This window comes from Colossoma macropomum, unplaced genomic scaffold (genome assembly GCF_904425465.1).
Source record: "Colossoma macropomum unplaced genomic scaffold, Colossoma_macropomum, whole genome shotgun sequence".
Classification (NCBI taxonomy): Eukaryota; Metazoa; Chordata; class Actinopteri; order Characiformes; family Serrasalmidae; genus Colossoma; species Colossoma macropomum.
Window position 1 is genome coordinate 24,430,864 of NW_023494787.1, and position 18,887 is coordinate 24,449,750.

General features: G+C 37.7%; 1 protein-coding gene across 1 annotated transcript in view; it reads right to left on the reverse strand.

Moving 5' to 3' along the window:
• The window catches only part of csmd3b (CUB and Sushi multiple domains 3b), a 554,192-nt gene that overhangs the window by 358,310 nt on the left and 176,995 nt on the right, over positions 1-18,887 (reverse strand). The window lies entirely within an intron of this gene.

Below are 18,887 nucleotides of genomic sequence, written 5' to 3' on the forward strand. Positions count from 1 at the left end.
TGGAAGAACTTGACAGGCCCACACAGAACCCTGACCTCAACCCCATGGAACACATCTGGGATGAACTAGAACGGAGATTGCGAGCCAGGCCCTCTTGTCCAACATCAGTATCCGACCTCACAAATGCTTTTCTGGATGAATGGGCAAAAATTCCCACAGACACACTCCAAAATCTTGTAGAAAAACTTCTCAGAAGAGTGGAAGCTGTTCTAGTTGTCAAGGAGGGGACCAACTCCATATGAATGCCTATGGATTTAGAATGGGATGTCATAAAAACTCTTGTAGTTGTAATGTGTACGTGTCCCAATACTTTTGTTCATATAGTGTATGTCTGTTGCAGAATCATCCATTACACTCCTTAGAAATAAAGCATAAATCATGAATCACTGACCTTTTTGGTTACATTTTAATTTTTTTGATTGATATTTGATGGAGAGGGCACAAATTAAAAAGGAGGAACGGACGCATTGCTCATCCTTCTGAATTTGTTCACTCTGCAGCAGAAATGAAAAATGGAAAAACCCAAAAGGTCAATCCATCACAGTTTATATTTTATTTTTTGGCAGTATGTAGTTTGCTTGAGATGTTATGGACAATTTTCCGGTCGTAACCGTCACCTTCGCAAGAACTGAAAAAGGATGTGTGCAAAATAAGCTTGCTTTTCAGGTTTGTCACAGGCCCGGATTCCAATCAGGACTATAGGAATGCAATTCTCTAAAGGAAATCCTGGGAATTTAATCTCAAAGTCTTTTTCAGCTATCACTCTAATAATACAGTGCATTGAAATTTCATTATTGCTCACAGTCTGTGGCTCTGACGCTCACTCACGCAGCACTGGAGCAGATTTATCGCCCAACATAAAGATTATTATCCACTGTGCAGATCATTAATATGATTCACACTGAATTCTCCTTGACCCAATGCACTCAACAAGCCACAATGCCAAAGGGCTTATTAAACCTTTTTGCTTATGCATAGCCAGCGTACAGTGAATATAATGTCATCAGTCCATGGCAGAGAGAGACACGGCTTTGCCTGCCATTCGAACAGTGAACTGATAGGCCATGAGCAGGGCTTGAATTCCACTCTATAAATGGGGTAGGATAAAAGAGACAAATGGCCCACAAAATTGGCCCAGTTGATGAATTAGATTCCTGGACACACGCTTTCAGTGAATGACAAATGACAATTAAGAGCGATGAGTCAAATGAATATTGAATATGGACGTTTAGAGATGGGTGCCATGTCGAGTCCTCCAACAAAGGCAGGCGTCAGAGTTCTCCTCCAGCAATGAATAACAGAGAACCTTGAATGAGCCTTTGATGTCTTTTGTCTTTGGTGAAGTCTTTGAGTGTGTTCATCAGGTGTGAGTGGTGAATACCGAGAGGCTGAGATAAGGAAGTTCATCCTTTTCCAGCACCTGGATGACAAGGTTTTTATGGTTGTGAGCCAAATTATACTGAAAGTCAAAGAAAGAGATCTTGAATAATTGTGTTTTCCAACACATTCCAGCAAGATTCTCAAAAAAAGCGCAAAAGGGAAATGACAACTTATGCATGAAGAACGGGCTTTGTGCTTTGGTAGAACTGTGCTGTCTCTACAGCTCTGTCAATGACATTACATTTTTCCTCTTATATCAGTCTAGCCTTGGAAGGAGAAAAGGCTTCCTACCTCCACTCAAGGATTTGTTAAGACTGATAATGCATTAATATTCTGTTAACATCTAGTGTCATAATATAACCTCAAAGCCTGTGATATAAGAAGGGATATCTATGTAAAAGAGGCTTAAAATCAAGGGAGACTGATTGACATTTCCTCCTTCTATCAGTTATCTGATATGCATCCACAGGGATCAACTGTGCATCTGATGCATCATACTGTGTTCCTTTAGTTATGTATATGTCTGTCAAAAAATATGTTCCTATCTACAGTAGAGTCTGCTACATGTTAAACGAGAAGTAGGTTCTAGCCTTACTAATCAATTAAATATTCATAGCTATGCTCTTTCTTTCCGCAGATGGGATTAGCTAAGGCATATTAACTGCCCCTCAGGGTGGAGAGCTGTTGATGCTGTGTGACTTGTTGCCTGCCATTCTATTTTCTGAGCCTCATAAAGGTAATGAGGAGATATTGATGCCCACATGAAGAACATGGCTCCTTTCGGAGATGCAGCGTTTACATCGCAATCCACGCTGGTGGAACAGTTTCCCTCTCTTGATCAGGTATGACTACACTGGCAAGTTGAATTCATGAAGTTATGAAACCGCCTAAATAACTAGCTTCTAGACTTGCCTTTAGGTATACTCACTACTATGAGCTGTCGCCAACACTTACAGTTCCATTGCCCAGAATGAATAATACTATCCGTATTTATTTATCCTTCACAGGCTCAACTGAAAATGAAGTTCATTAATTATACAAAGCTTTTTATGGTTTTGGTTCATATCATAACGCATTAGCCTGATGCGGTCACATTATCATTAATAATAGAGACACGCTGTGCCAAGCTAATCACTCCAACATTTGTTTATAAGACATATTTTATTTAAGCATTCATTTGTAAGGCAAATAAAAAAAATGTATATGTTACGCAATAATCAGACCCCACAGCACATTCAAAAGTAGTTAAGTGCCCTTAATTTTTAATACTATATGCTGGTTTTAATATCCAAAATAATAATAATATATTAATATTTAATGTTGCATTCACAAGGAATCTGTCCAGGTCTGTTGCATCTTGTGCGAAAGCCTGCATATGAAAACTGCAGTTCCAGTTTCAAAAAGTTTAGCTCAACTGGCCAAAGCAGCTGGCTGGTCAAAATGAAGGGGCAAAACGTCCTTAGAGGGTTATTGATCCTCTCACTCACACAATGAATATTTACAGGGACATTCCTCAACAGTTGCCAATGGTGTCTGACCTTCAAAACTTCTGAAATTCGCTCCCTTTTTCTTAACGTCCTACAAGTGCGTAGGAGGAAATCCATCAATAAAACTTATGAATGACCTTTTGAGAGCTTAATATCCAGCTTTACTCACAGTGAAACGTCAGCAGCAGAAACTCTGACAGGTGAGTGTTTCTTGCCGCAGACCGCCAACGCAAGCTGGGCATTAAAATGTCAGAATATTGTTGTCCCCAATTATCATTCAGTGTGGAATAGCAGAGAAGAGTCCAGAAAGAATCTAGCCCCAAGAATGGGACAGCCTTTGAATTTTGCATCGCTCCAATAAGAGGGCTGGAATATCTGAGTTTAAAAATGATTTGTTGCAATAAGTCAGAGTTCCTGCTGCTCACAATACCTCATAGTCAAATAAATTTAGAGGACTTTGACCTGCCTTATTTTTATTATGCTGTAGTGCATTCAGGACAAATGAAAAACTATAATTCATGCCATCATCTCTGATAAAACCAGTGCTTAAAGCTTGTTTCTTTGGTTCTGACTCACATATAAGCACTGAACTACAAGGACTCAGGCTGACATTATTTCCAAATAATGCCATGAACATCCTCCCACATTCAATTAATTTTTCCACTTATGACCACTCTGATAAAGCTGAAGATGAAATGACCATATGGTACATTTAGGAGAAAAAGCATACCTGTAGACTGGATTTACAGGTAATAGTTTCGAGCCAAAAAAGAGGCCGCGTAAATAATTTGGAATTAAATCTTTTTATATAACTTCAATTGAAAGTTAAGAGTGTTTTTGCGTTCTCCTGTAAAGTTACTATTTTGATGATGCATGTTTTTCTTTGGACAGTAATGAAATATTAATTGCGATAATTATCAATAATAAATTATTTATTAAATATGGATACCTTTTAGTTTTCCTCTTGTGGCTGACCGTTTTGCCATCCTGTTTTAGACCAACTTGTAGTTGTAGATCATAGTACCTTGAAATTTTCAGAAACAGAATAAATCTTTGCAATTTCCTGAAGTGTTTAAGCTGCACATGCATCAATCTTCATTAACCACCCAAAAGACAGCTATCATATCAGCAGGCAGACAGACACTTCTGGAGTTCTCTTACTGAGTGTGCTGCGTTAATGGGTGGGACACACAGAAGGCCTGTCTGAAGGACTGGAGTAAACGATAGCAGATACTGGTGTAACTAAATGCTTTCAAGGCGTCCCTTAAGAGCACATGAGTGAGGAGCCAGGAGAGAAACACAGCAGGAAAGTTAGGGAGGAGTGCTGAGTGCAGAGATTTGTTTCAAACTGATCAAAAGACTGTGAGGTCACTCAGTGCTTCTAATATTAGGTGATCCTAAATATAATGTGTGCCTGTCATTAAGGCCTTGTTTGTACAGCAGATAAAAGAAGTGCGGAAGTTTCTTTTTTTTTCATCATAGCAGGTTCAGGTAGAGTGAATTATTCATGGTTGACATGAGCTCAATCCAAACACAGCAGAGACGGCATGCCAACACCAATATTAAAGAGCTGACAAACATCCCGTCCTTTTCCTTTTTCACTCCTCCAACATATCTATAAGTTTGAAAAAAAGGTTCAAGGTGAAGCTAGCTTCAGATGTATTACAAAAATAACACTTGTGACAGTCATAACATGCAACAGTTAGTGAGGAAGCCAGTGAGACAGAGGTGCAGGAACACACTGTGCTTACCTGAGCTATTTTTAGGAGTCTGCATTAGCAATACCGACATACAGATTACAGCACAGTGTCAGAGACAACCAGGGGTAAAAGGCAAAAGTGCCTCATGTTTAACATTTTTGCCCACTAAACCACAAGTACAGGAGCAAAACGTATGTACATTCATATGCAAAGTTTGGGCGCCCTGGTCAAACGACATTTTTTTTCTGATTTTCTAAGTGAAAATAAGTTAACGCATGTTTTGCTAGGGACAAAGTTCTGCCCATTTTAATGCATAATTATTGGTTATTTGCTGACACAAAATGTGCCCTTTGCAAAGTTACAGCATTTTATATGTCATATTTTGTTGTTTTTCCAATATGTTTAACTCACAATAAGATATAGAAAGTGCAATCAATCTGAATTGACTTGAGTGTGAATAAATGTTACTATTGCAGAAATTTATGAACAAGCCAATGCTTTTCGCATCACTTCACCCAATAATCTTGACCTGCCCTGAACACACTCATGTGTAGATAAAATGTAACAGTATCTTCATGCAAGAGTGTTAATCACATTCAATTCTATATTCTTTCCAATAAAACAGAAAGGACAAAAAGTGAACCTAAAAACTCTTCTTAGAATTAAAATTCACTGAAATGTGTCTATGGACAATAGATAACATTTTTTATCTTGTTTCCATAGCCATGCTATAATAAGTATGTCTTAACTTTTCATGTGTGATTTTGTAGAAAGGACATCTGGCCCTATGCTCTTTGTACCAAAAAGGCATTTGGCATTGTTTAACTTGTACATTTAAAGCGTTTGAATTGCATTCTGTATTGAATTCGTATTCTGATTAATTTAAAATGTTTTTTGTGCCCTATTTGCAAGTGGCCCTGAATCTTAGTCGATGAGGGCAAAAAATGCCCCTTAAAAACAAGTGCTATTTCATGCCCTATTACACTGTTAGAAATAAAGGTACTGTGCAGGTACATTTTTTATTCATCTCAGTACCTTCAAAGATACAACCGTGGTTTTAAGGTCCAATTGAGTACCTTAAATAAGTTTTACCAGATGAAAAGTTCATATTTAAAACAGAACAATAAAATAAAAAGCCTGGAGGCGAGACGGGGTGTGTGGAGTCAATACAACTTAGAAAATATAATTTCACTAGATTATGGTACAATTATATTCCCTGACTAAAGGTACTGAGATGTACTCTTGAGGGTACCACTCCGGTGACAAGAGGGGTACTGAACCAGTGACAGTTTCAGACCTTTTTTCTGAGAGTGTACAGTACACTTACACTGCATTTTCCCAACCTTTTCCGAATCCAAGATTTAGGAATTTGATAGTGAGAAACCATTCAAGCCTTGTTTTCAACACCCCCAACTTCATAAAATGCAACACTTGTGTTGCTTCATAGTTTCTGACAAAAAAAAAAAAACACACCCTGAAGGATCAAAACACTATTCTTAATATAAAATTCAGAATATTATGAAAAAAGTAGATTTGAGGGAATGTATTACTTCCTTACTTATTTAGTATTTTCCCAAATCTTTGAGTGGCCTCAGTGGGTCACAGGTGGCAATGCATTCTGTCTATGCCAGCCAGAGCCTACTATTAAAAGCAATAGTAAGTTTCTGCTTATAATGTTGTGCATACGATATTATAGATTTTTCAGAATGAAAGGTGTTGAACAGATGTAATCCGTGTCACTTGAGGTAGGATAACACAATAAAGGTTCCATTAAGTTAACATGAACAGCGTGACAGAATGTTTCTCATTTTTTATGAGTGAAAAACAGAATTCAACATTGGTGTGACATTTGGTAGGTTGTGGTTATTTTCAAACCTCAATATTCAGGCAAAGCTAGTGAAAGGTCTCATAAAAAACAAATGTCACGTTATGTAAATTGAGCTGATGCGATCATTTCAACATGAAGATTTACATGAATACTGAACAGAATACATAGTTTGGTGGGTCCTCTAAATATCTAAATAACTCAGCTTTCAACCTGTACATACACTTCAGACTTTTTGCTGTCTTTCATAAATGTTTATTGCATGTAGCTGCCTACCCAGCCTACAGCCTGCAGCTGACAGAACAAAGTTTTGTGATGCAAAAACACCCTGTGTTTGTGCCAAATGCTGTTTGAAATTCTAGCCTAGTTAAGGCTCTCCAACTCAAGTTCCAGTGAGTCAGAGCACTGCAAAACTTTACTGTTTTCCGTGTTCTCAAATGCCTGATTGCACTAATGAAGGACTTGATCATTAGCTGATGTGTTCAATTAGCTGTGTCGGAGCACAGAAAACACTTAGTAGGCCTTGCTTTGGTTCTTCTGCACTGAAGCTCTTGAATTTATACTGAGTCCTAAAACTCTGAAAGCCAGCAAGACAGGCCTTGGAAATGTTTTCCTCAGGACAAAGATAAGAACTTTTGAAATAATTCTCGTCATACATATTAACTTGGATATTTACTATTAGAAGTATATAATACTTAAAATCAATTGAAATAAAAAATAAATATGAATAATGTAATTACTAGTTTAGTTATTATATATTTAACTGTTCATATTGCTGTTAATTTTTAACAGATTATGGTGGAAATATGACACTGAGTTTTGGGACCAAAACCAGTATGTGATGTTTAACAAGAATACAAATGGAGAAACAAAAACAGGATAAGGAACAGATACTGGGTCTTTTTTCGAGCCCAGTTACTCACTGATTTACTCACAGTTAACCATGGTAAAATCAATGTAATGCATTGCCTCTTGTGGCTTACTGCTTTCATTAGATGTTGAGACCAAGAAAATATCAAGCTTCATATCATATTTCATTCAAATATTTATAAAAATCAAGATAAGTCCTTATTGCCCAGCCCCTAGAATATTTTACAAACAATAAATATATATATAAAAAAAAAGTTAAATGTAACCTTAGAGGTTACTATATACAGTTCATATCCTCAGGTCTACTTCTGCTGTTTTCCAGGTTGTTAGCGCCTACACTTGGGACTCTGGCAAAAAAAAAGAAAAACAGCCCTTTCCTGAAGAAGGGATTTGGAGCAGGGAAAAAAAGAGAGCTTGAGCTCTTGTGAGCAAACTACATCTATAAAAGACTGACACTTGGTTTGTGAATGCTGTAAGAGCACATTCCCCTCTGGCCCTGGAGCCTGTGCCTGAAAACTCAGAAAAGTGCTGAGACATGCCAATTCAATTATTCTGTGGTTGTATTCCTGTTTTCTTTGCAACAACTCTGAGGATGTCAGCATGGGGAAGTTGACTCTGATTGCAGCTGGAATTTAGTTAAGCCCATAAATGGAATCTACCACAAAAGACTGACAATTACACTCCCAAAGCAAACCACACATTCAGCACTTAACCAGGGCTATAGGACATGGGCAAAACACAGTGCAGAATGATAGAACACATCAGCGAACAGCCAATATTTCCATGTGATTTGCATGACAGATACATGTCGGACTTTCATGGAGCTCCCATCAGTAGTGTGTTTTGTCAAAGTGTTCATATGCTGAATGCATTATATTCCAGCTTTTTGAAGAGGCAAATGCAGCAACAGTAGTCAAGCTGTAAACCTATTACACATTGCAGTATATTTCATATGTCCCAACCTACAGCAAAATTTATTCTCAATTTTGATTTATGAACCACAAAGATAATGGCAGGTAAAATCAGTCATCAACTTTGATTGTAATAAATGCTAACCTTAGAGGTGTATCTAATAAAACACAGGCCACTAACCATTTACAGGCAGAGACCACCCTTCATTTTGTATCTAATCACCCTTCATTCTTATTTTAATTTCCAGTCAAAATGACCATTAAGTCATTTGTTTTTCAGGAGATATTCCTGGGGTGATTAGATACAAGATTGTCTATTTGCATTAGGAAGAGGAAAATCAAAGGAGAAATATGTGATAAAAAAGGAGTTTCCAAAAGAATTCAGACAATTACTGAAAGATATAGAGAAAATGGGGCTCCTAATAACCGTGCAAGTCGTGGTAGACCACCAAAACTACCACCATAAGATAAACAGTACTTAAAGCTTACATCTATGAGAGATAAGAGAAAATCAAGCTCCACTCTTGCCTCACATCTGAAAGAAATCCACAGGTATATCTGTCCAAGAAAACTTGCTGATGTTCTCAAAACAATGAACTGACCACTCCAGACCTCAACATCACTGAATATGCTTGGAATTACCTAGATTACGAGAAGCAGAAAATGTAACCAACCTTTAAGACTGAACTTTGGCGGTGTGGAAAAACTGAAAGCAAGTTTCCCAAAAAGAATGGAAGCTGTAGTGAAGGCAAAGCGTGGACACACTAAATCAGGGGTGCACAACTTCAGTCCTGGAGGGCCGGTGTCCAGCACAGTTTGGTGATTTCCTGCTCAAACACAACTAATTAAATTGATCTGTTAACTGTCAGGTTTAGTGGGTGTGTTCGAGTAGGAGAACCACCTAACTATGCTCGACACTGACCCTCCAGAGCCAGAGTTGTGCACACTTACTAATTTTTTTGTTAAATGTATGTTTTTTTTTCATCTTCTTCTTTTCTGACTGATGCTGAGCCATTGTGATTGGAAATGAAATAAATGACTGGTGGTCTCTGACTTTTGCATAGAACTGTAGCTCTTCAGAAATGTGTTCTCCATTGGTGTCTTCTATGAATAAGCAGTTGCCGAGTCTTTGTAAATGTACATATTAATATATGACGATGCCTACAAATACATCTTAGGTGGTTAAGCACAGCTGTAAATAACTGCTGTGGATAATGTTCTCTGTAGTGCTGTCAAGGTCTAAGCAATCAATCATGGACAACAGTAGTGTACCCACTCGGGTTATGCTTTAGCTATGTTTGTAAATGTTTGCATATGCAAGAACTTGACATTTCTAACATTATAAAAATCATAGGAAGAATAAATAAAAAAACGTCTACTTTTTTGTAAAAAATCAAACAGCTCAACAACCAGAGCTGAGATACTGAAGACAACAGAAGTCCTAAAAGAGATCGAACAGCATTCAGTTCACAGGGTATTAGTGTGTAGAAAATGGAGCTGTAGAAAGAAGATGCTGATTGCGAGAATTTCAATCAGCGGAATCCAATTTTTGCCACTGACATACGGCATGCACCTTTTGTTCATTATACCCTTCAGAGAACATTGGTGCTTACATTCACGCTTGACATACCTTGGTAAGGTGATGCCTTTATACTATGACATGAGAGCAGTGATGCTTAATCATTGATGCTAGGTCATTACAGAGCATTTGGTATGTCAATAATCAATTATTCAAGCCTAACATGAGAAAATACTCACGGCTGTAAATTGTGCAGTGACAGGAGCTTCATTCAAGCAATATGTGCACCAAATATGCAGCCTCTGGCTGGAGCATTGCATGTATGAAGGGTGAGGATGTCATATCCCATTACTACAGTGCTGCTCAGAGTGCTGTGGGATTGGTTGGGGATTTACATCTTTAAGCAGGTGGTCCCCATGGTTGTTAAAAGCCAGACAGAGAGCGGCAAGGAGAGACATGATTTCTGCAGCGAGGCTTCTAACCTCTTTAATATTAAGAGCCTGTCAAAATTAAAGTCTAGCACATCAAAAGCCTGTCATTAAGGCTCACAGCTCCAGCGTCAAATTATCCGCGTCATAATACGCCTTGAGGAATTCCATCTGACAAAAAGGAGTAATTTTAGGCATTCTGAACTCGCCTGCACTGAGTGAGGGTTTATTCCTGAGCACTAAATGCAACAGTGTGGTCTAGCAGGCAGGGACACAGGTGGCCATAACCAGGGGTCCAGGTTTGCATTATGCACGCTGATTCCCCCATCATAGACAGTTAACTGACCCACATTAATGTCTTACACCTAGAGGTGTGTTTTTTGCACTAACAATATTTTTGCATCTCTCAGCATTATGCTCAGTCAGGTAACCTTTGTCAGGATATTTAGATTTAGAGCGGCCACGGCTGAACTGCATACCTCAGCACTAGTGTCTATTACATCTGCATATGAGGAAATGGAATTACTGTACCTGCACAAGTGCAGTCAAATTTTTCAGCGCACACTTCATCAGTTTAGATCATATGTAAATTCAGTCCAGCAGTTCACTTGTTAATTTGCATTAAAATGAATGAGGTAGATTTTTATCTGTCCAAGACTGACTAGGAATGCATCGACTCAACTCTCTTGACACTGACTCTGAATTCAAGGTACTGGCCGATACCAAGTACTATTCCGACACCACTGCACTTTTGAGGGAGTCCATGAGCATAAATACACAGTAGACGTTAATGTATTATAGTGTATATGGTCATACACAATGTCGGGCTATGAAATTACTGAAGTTTGGGAGTAGGAACATGCATGAAGCTCTTCCTGCTTCCAATCTAATATCCTCCATTTCTGTAAAGTTTTCACACAACACCACCACCCCTTCTTCTCACTGTTCCTCAGTCTGATCTCTCAGTCCAACTTCTGCTCATAGGCTACGTTCACATTACAAGCCTCATTGCTCAAATCCGATTTTTTGCTCAAATCCGATCTCCCTGACACAATGATTCATATTCAAATTTGTCAGTAATCTGAATCAACGTGCATCCTGAAATGACCCGCATGCACACATCCTACTCTGCAACATCATGCGAAAGAATCACGTGTGTCATGTGCATCATAAGCAAACAAACTAACGAGCAGAACAAGCCTTTGCTGCGAAGAAAATTGTCTCTAAACATTTCTCAGCTGCTCATTATTAGAGTGAGATGAAGGCGAAAAAGGTGAGATGTGCTGCTTTTCCACCGTTTACAGGCTTTAACTTCTTTCGGGGCTGCTGCCATGGTGACGCTGAATGATGCCACATGTGCAGTGGAAAAAAAGCATGTGAATTCCGGTCTGGGCGCTTTCATTAAGGTTGCATGGCCACAAATTGGATACACAGCCTAACAGCTTAAAGGAGAGCCAAAGAGAAATCTAGCCCAAGTTCTCAGAGGTCCCTCTGCTCCTACAGTCATACAGTGATACAGTCTCTTCTCATTCTGCAACCATATGTTGAAGACATAGTCCAAACAAGCGAAATGCCATTTTAGGATTACAAAGAAAAGGAAACTACATTGTTCCAGGTAGTTTGTAAAACTGTACCGTTACAATTTTGTAACTCCAAGAAGAATAAAATATTGATATTCAAAACTTTCTTTGTAATAATGACAACATTTACACCGAGGGTGCATGTTGTTTTTCTCAAAATCAGCTTTTCTCTACATTCAGAATCAATAATCTTTGCCTAACACACTGCTTGTAGCTGGATTTATACTAGATGATAAAATAGGATTTCAAATCTGTTTTTTAAAATCTTTATTCTGAACTGTGTCTTCACAATGAAATACACATTTTAATTCTAAACGTACGCATTTTAAGTACATAACTCATTTGCATATCTAAATTATATTTTATTTGCTAAATGTCCAACTACAAAAAAATACTTGTAAGAATATCAGTAATCAACTGGCAAATATTCACTGGGATATCTAAAAAAAACTGTACTGACACTACTACTGATCCAGTACATCAGATCAGTGCACTGCTAATATTTATGTCGCTAAAGAGCACTTATTTCATTACTGAAACCAAAAGATCAGATTCCATGTCTTAGACACGACCAACAATCCCCTGGTATGACGGTCTACTTCTCTGAGTTTACTGGCCTGTTACTATTGACCTCTACCGCAGGCTACAGTTACAAACACACCCCCTTATTTATTAGCAGCCAAAATTTATTGGACTTGAGTAGGGCATTCAATATATTAATAAAACACCCTGAAAGCCTGCCTGGAGGATTTCCAGAGACAAAATGTCTATATTTGAGCCCACAAAAGCAAACAGTGATTGACGTTTGTAGCTTTTTTGCTTTTCGCTTGGCTGTCTAGTTAAAAGAATAAATAAATAAAATAAAACAATAAAAACATAAGTTTGTCTTAGAAAGATCACCCAATAGTTAAGTATAAGATTGCTTTCACAATAAAAAGGCAAAAAATGCTGCGGTGGAGTGCATCCTGGGACCCGTGACATATATTGATGGTAATGCCTCATAATACCAAGGCTACGAGTTGTCATCTAGGTCAAATAGACATTTCAGAATGTGACGCCTTGACCGAGCTACCTGGGCAGCAGTGTTGTCATGTTGATTTCATACTTTAACGCCATGGACTGACTAACTCTGCCTCAGGCAACAGTGCACTGAGCATACATGGTTGAGCATTTTTGAAAACTTTATAAAAAAATTTTGGCTGCTTCCCCAAGCTGAATATTCGAATTATATACTTTCCTATCTCAGGTCTTGATGTAGACCTTACAATTCAAAGTTTATGATTACTCGATTAAATTAAAAAATACTTTTTTAATGTCTCAATGAATCATCAATGATTAGTTGGTAAATTGCGTAATGATAATGCTTTTCTCCTACTGGTCTCTCTAACAATAAGAAAAGACTTTCTAAAGACTTTCTACTTTATCTTTTTCCACTGAAGCAGTCTGGAATCTTTGAAGAGCTAAGGTTTATTGCATGGTTTGTTACTGTTAATTAAGTCCATTTTATCCCTTTGTCCTTTTTGAAACCTGTGATTACTCCATTAATCTGTATACAAACAAAAAATAGGGAGATTACTTGAATACTAAGATAAACAATAGTAACACCCATGTAAAGCCCTAAATAGTGAATAAATAGTGACAGCTCTATGTAATTTTGCCCTATAAATCACATAAGGCTTCCTAAGGCATATAGTGCATGTTCAAAAAGTGTGTATTATTAACTGATACCTAGATACATGCATTGTTATCCTAATTTAGTTAGGTGTCTTGCTTCTTCTTGCTCCTTTAGATTTATAGGTACATTTATGGGTTTTCATATCAAGTTTTTCACTGATACAGACACAATTACCAGAATATTCTTCAAGGTAAAAGGGCACTGTTATTCATAATTATTCATATTCGTAATCCATTAAACAAAGTGAAAAAAAAAAAAGATTTGTTCCTTTACATTAAGAATTATTTCTCAACGATGGAGCACCAATTTCTGATTTAAACCACGAAGCTGTGGAAGAGGATTTATAATGCTATACAGCACACCGTAATGTTCATGTCTGAGGGCACAGTGTAGTGCAGACAAACCCAGATTAACAGGCAAGAAAGTGAAAGCATCCATCATGCAATTAGTGGTGGAAATAAAAAGGAGCAGAGAACAACAAATAATTCCTGAGTGCTTCTTACATCACCAAGCCCAAGTCCAGAGATGCATACATTACTGACTGTGACTGTAACACTGACATTTGCGGAAGCTGCATTTTTAAAGGTCCCCTGATTTGAGCTTTAAATGGGATTTTTGTTCCTAATGAACAATACATTTATTTATTATATATACTCCACAGCAGTACTGATGTGTCTGATCCACTCGTACCCGCACAACACACACTAACACTCCACCACCACATCAGTGTCACTGCAGTACTACAAATGCTCCACCACCTAAATAACACCTGTAGTGGTCCTGTAGGGGTCCTGACCATTAAAGAACAGGGCAAAAGGGGAGCTAACAAAGTATGCAGAGAAACGGATGGACTACAGTCTGCAATTGTAGAACTACAGAGCGCAGTTACACGGTATGTGGAGCTGATAAAATTGGACAAAGAGTGCAGAAACTAGGCAAGTGTACACAATGAAGTGGCCAGAAAATGTAAATAATTATGTACTGACGGCACTTTTTTCCCTTCATACCTATACTGACACCTGATCCTCAAGTATCTGCCAATTCAGAGTACTGATACCAATCCTAACTCTATCTAACTTAACTATTCCTTTCCTTTTATTGGCTCACCGTCAAAACATCGACATGAATTAGGGCATGATATATGTAAAGATGTATACAATGGCAATTTGGGCTCCTTTCTGCAAATGGTGTGCGCAGGCACTGAAGCTAATTTATCATTTGTGCTCAAATCACTGCTTGTTTCAATGTACAATGGTTTCATCAATCAGACACAGATTAGTTTGTACATCATTCGGGCTGGTCAAATCTGCATTCATTTTAACACCATTGTCTGCCCCTAATGCACATACACATAACTCTCAAAATAATGGAAACAGTCTTGGCTACGTCTTGGTAACACTGTAGACCGGAGTTTATAAGGCTATATGATGTTTGCATAAGATCACCATGACAACTGACTTAAAACTCAAGCTAACACTTTACTGTAGGGTACTGTTCATAAAGCTACATGACACCTACATAAACTTGTCATGACAACTGACATAACCCTACATAAATGTTTACAAATGCTCATTCCAACAGGCGTAATCTGTAATAAAGGCTACTTTAGCTGACTGATCAAAACTGGCAAATGTAACCTTTATAGTAAATGACACCTATTGGAATAAGCATTATTCAACATTTATGTAGCGTTATGTCAGTTGTCATGACAAGCTTATGTAGGTATCATGTTAGCTTATGAACAGTACCCTACAGTAAAGTGTTACCAAACTCACTTTATCTCGGAGCCTCAAAAAATGTTCACCTTTGTTCAACCAGCCTGACGTGGTGAACTACTCCAAATTATCAGCATTATATCACTGTATGTGACATTTGTTAAACTACAAAGTCTGTCATTACATCCCAGAAGATGTCATGAAAACCTAATATCATCTGATACAGACCTTATGTCAACTTGACATTAGAGTTAACAAATGTTAGGACAAGTGACACCTTTTGGAATAAGTGTATATAAACGTTTATGGAGGTCAATTGCCGTTAAAGGCTTATATAGGTCTCGTAGCCTAATAAATGCTGTCCTACAGTAAAGTGTTACCTCACTCTTTTACACTGCTTCACATAATTAGAGATTTTGGTGATGGTGGGTTGTACTGCATGCAACAAATTCCAGTTCAGGCTACAAACTAGCACATAAAAGTGTTTCTAATTCGGAGTACACTCAGGGCAAGGTAAATGCTCCACATTTCAGCACTTTAGGCTATTTGCCATTCCACCTCAGTGGGCTTGGCAATTTGCGTCCAACCAAAACGAACATGATGCAGGTGCTGTCATTTCTGCCTCCCTATTAAACACAGTGCTAAGACATGCAGACTGCTCATTTCAGGATGGTCATGGCTAATGCACATTATAATTGGCCTGAACATGGGACAATAAATCTTGATATGTTTGCAGCAAGGACACATACAGACTCTTAAGCCTGATATGCTGCAGGGAATCGGGGCATGAATACTGCCAGACTAATTTCCATCTATTTAGTGCATTTTCTAACAGAAGGATGGGTGTGTTTGGAGAGGAAGAACATGGAGATTCTGCTTTACTGCCTGACAAACATCCAGACTTATTCTATGTTTTAGTCTTTAAAATGTACTTCAAATTATGGAGCTCTCATAGATGCCATAAATTTAAAGATAATTCATTTAAGACGATCACTGGATTTACAGACTCATGCAAGTGCACACAGGCACACATCCACACCCACACCCACACACTCATGCATACAACACAACCTACAAAGGCAAACACCCAAGAGATTAGACACAGGCAACTAACACAAGTGGGCACGTACATCAAAGAACCCATGCAGGGAAGCACACACATCATACATGACAACATCACACAAACATCACACAAAACCAGGGGCGTACAGCCATGCATTTCTAGGCCTTTGAATAAGTGAAATGAGAGAAAAATATCATGTTACAATTTAACAGAGTTCTGCTTAACTTGACTTGACCACGGACTTTAGCAACAACTAGTCCGAATAAGAGGTAGGAATAATCATAATATTTTTGCACTTCATATCATGATGCTTGTGCGTGCTTCCACTCAAGCTTGAGCCTGAAGTGTAGGAACATTCCCTGCAACTACACCTGAGAGTTCTCATTTGCATATTGTCACAGTCCAATTAAAAAAAAAAAAACACTAAAAATGCATTTCCATTTTTGTTGATTTTTCCTTTTCTACACCATTTGAACCTGGCAACTGTGGTTTACATTGCATAAATAATTCATGACAAATGGACAAATAGAAATGCTCCAACATCATTTGGAATAAAACCTCTCTACATCAACTGACAAGTCAGTGAATTAAGACACTTTTGCCTTCCCCCGGAAAGTTACCATTTCAGAGGTATTTATTTTGGACAGCAACAATATATAAGTTTGCAATAAAATATTCTGGAGGCTAGTATTATGGGGATGGGCAGCAAGATTATATTTATCATTACTGTGATTAATTATATCACATAATGTCAGTATATACTTTCCTGAGCATGTCATTAGTACTGACCAACTGCAAGTTTCATTGGAAAGTGGGCATAATTGGGCCTATTTAACTGGATTTAGCACAGCATATGAAACACTTAATAAACATCAATATATTCACAGTTTTCAAAAGTATTTTTAATTGTAGCACAACTAGCTCTTTTTTTGCCCTGTTCCAAGCTATCAAACCTCTAATTATCTAACTAAATATCTATCAAACTAAATAATATTATGAACAGTGTATCAAAAAAAGTCAAAGTATTCATAATATTATTGCTTATTGATATTATATTGTTTTTGCCCATGTTGTGATAATGTTGAACAAAATCATTTATCACAGTCCTATATACAATTTAGTCAGTGATTTGATGAGGTTTTTTGATTTAAAACCTAAATCAACTGTAGCTGCTAGTTAATCAGCAACAATCTTTGACCAACAATAAGTGTATGCTGCATTCTCTAGACCAGTCAAAAGGACTGGCTTATACTCTAACTTTGCACTTTTATAAGTAATCAAATGCTAATGCTGGCTCAATCAAAATAATCAAACATTGTTTTTTCAATAAGCTGTTTCACCAACTCTATCTCAATCAAGTTTAAAATAGTGAATTATTGTTTGTATCAATGCCCTGCGATGGACTGGCGACCTGTCCAGGGTGTATCCTGCCTTCCGCCCAATGATAGCTGGGATAGGCTCCAGCACCTCACCGCGACCCAGAAGGATAAGCGGTTTAGATGACGTATGTATGTATGTATGTATGTTTGTATCAATAACCTCTTTCCTCACTGATGAAGATTTAAGCCGTATTTAACATAGGTAGAGTCGAAGTCTGAATCCTACAGTAAAGAGAGCTCTGATGCACTAACAACTGATTCCTTATTCACAAGCACATTTAGACTGACCCCTGAAATTCAAATCAGCTTATTAAATATCAATTTCTTAGCCAGGTTCGCATTTCCTGGTCTGTAGCATCAGATGAAAAGACTTTCCGGTAAGCTCCGGCAAGCTATTTACAGAGCTCTCCAAGATGTCAAGTGCATTCTACATCCTGCCACCTAATGCAGGTTATCCACAAACCTCAAAAAACAAGATCATTTCACACAAGTGTTTAACATTAATATCAGATCACATGTCGCAGCTTGCTGTGTGGCTTCTACCATTTTATTACAAAAAGGTTCAGAAGAGTCGTTCATTTTTTCCTGTTACATCAGATTTTCTTAAAATCAAAGCATCAGTGTACATTACTATGTATTCTGGATCATACTGTTTAATATCATGTGGATAACCTGTGATATTTAGTTATTCTGCTTGTTTCATGCAGCCAAATGTAACTTGCAACTATAATTGTAAAATGGAGCTGTTAAGCCTATTTAAAAAGTCCACAGAAATCCACTGGAAACTGGGGAAATGTTCCAGATAGGCCTGAATAATTATTAGATAATCATCTGATCGTGGTTATTTGGGCTGATCATAATTATTTTTTTCTTAGCTTCAACAAACAGAACTTGAATCGGGTGTGTTTTTATCAGTTAGGTTGAGGCAAATTCATATAAATAAAAGCATATAACACATTTTTGACATGTCAGTGTTTAAAAAAAAACAAAATTCATGCTATAACACCTTCATCGGTGAGTAATGTTTGTTTATTTGAGCTATCTGTCCTCTGTTGGGCGCTGGAATTTATTTAAAGATGGCAAATCAGATGCAAACTGAACTTGTGGTTCATTTCAACTAAAGCATTATGAGTTTCAATATAGATGCTGAATTTATGATGTTAGTGTGTTGTTAAGCAAGATGACTCATTATTTGGTGATGTAATATCAGTGTAGTCTAGAACCACAGTCACTGTACGCCACTGTAGTACACTGCTCTCTCACACACACACACACACACACACACACACACACACACACACACACACACACACACATTCACATACACACAAATGCAGTGTATGCATCCCATCATG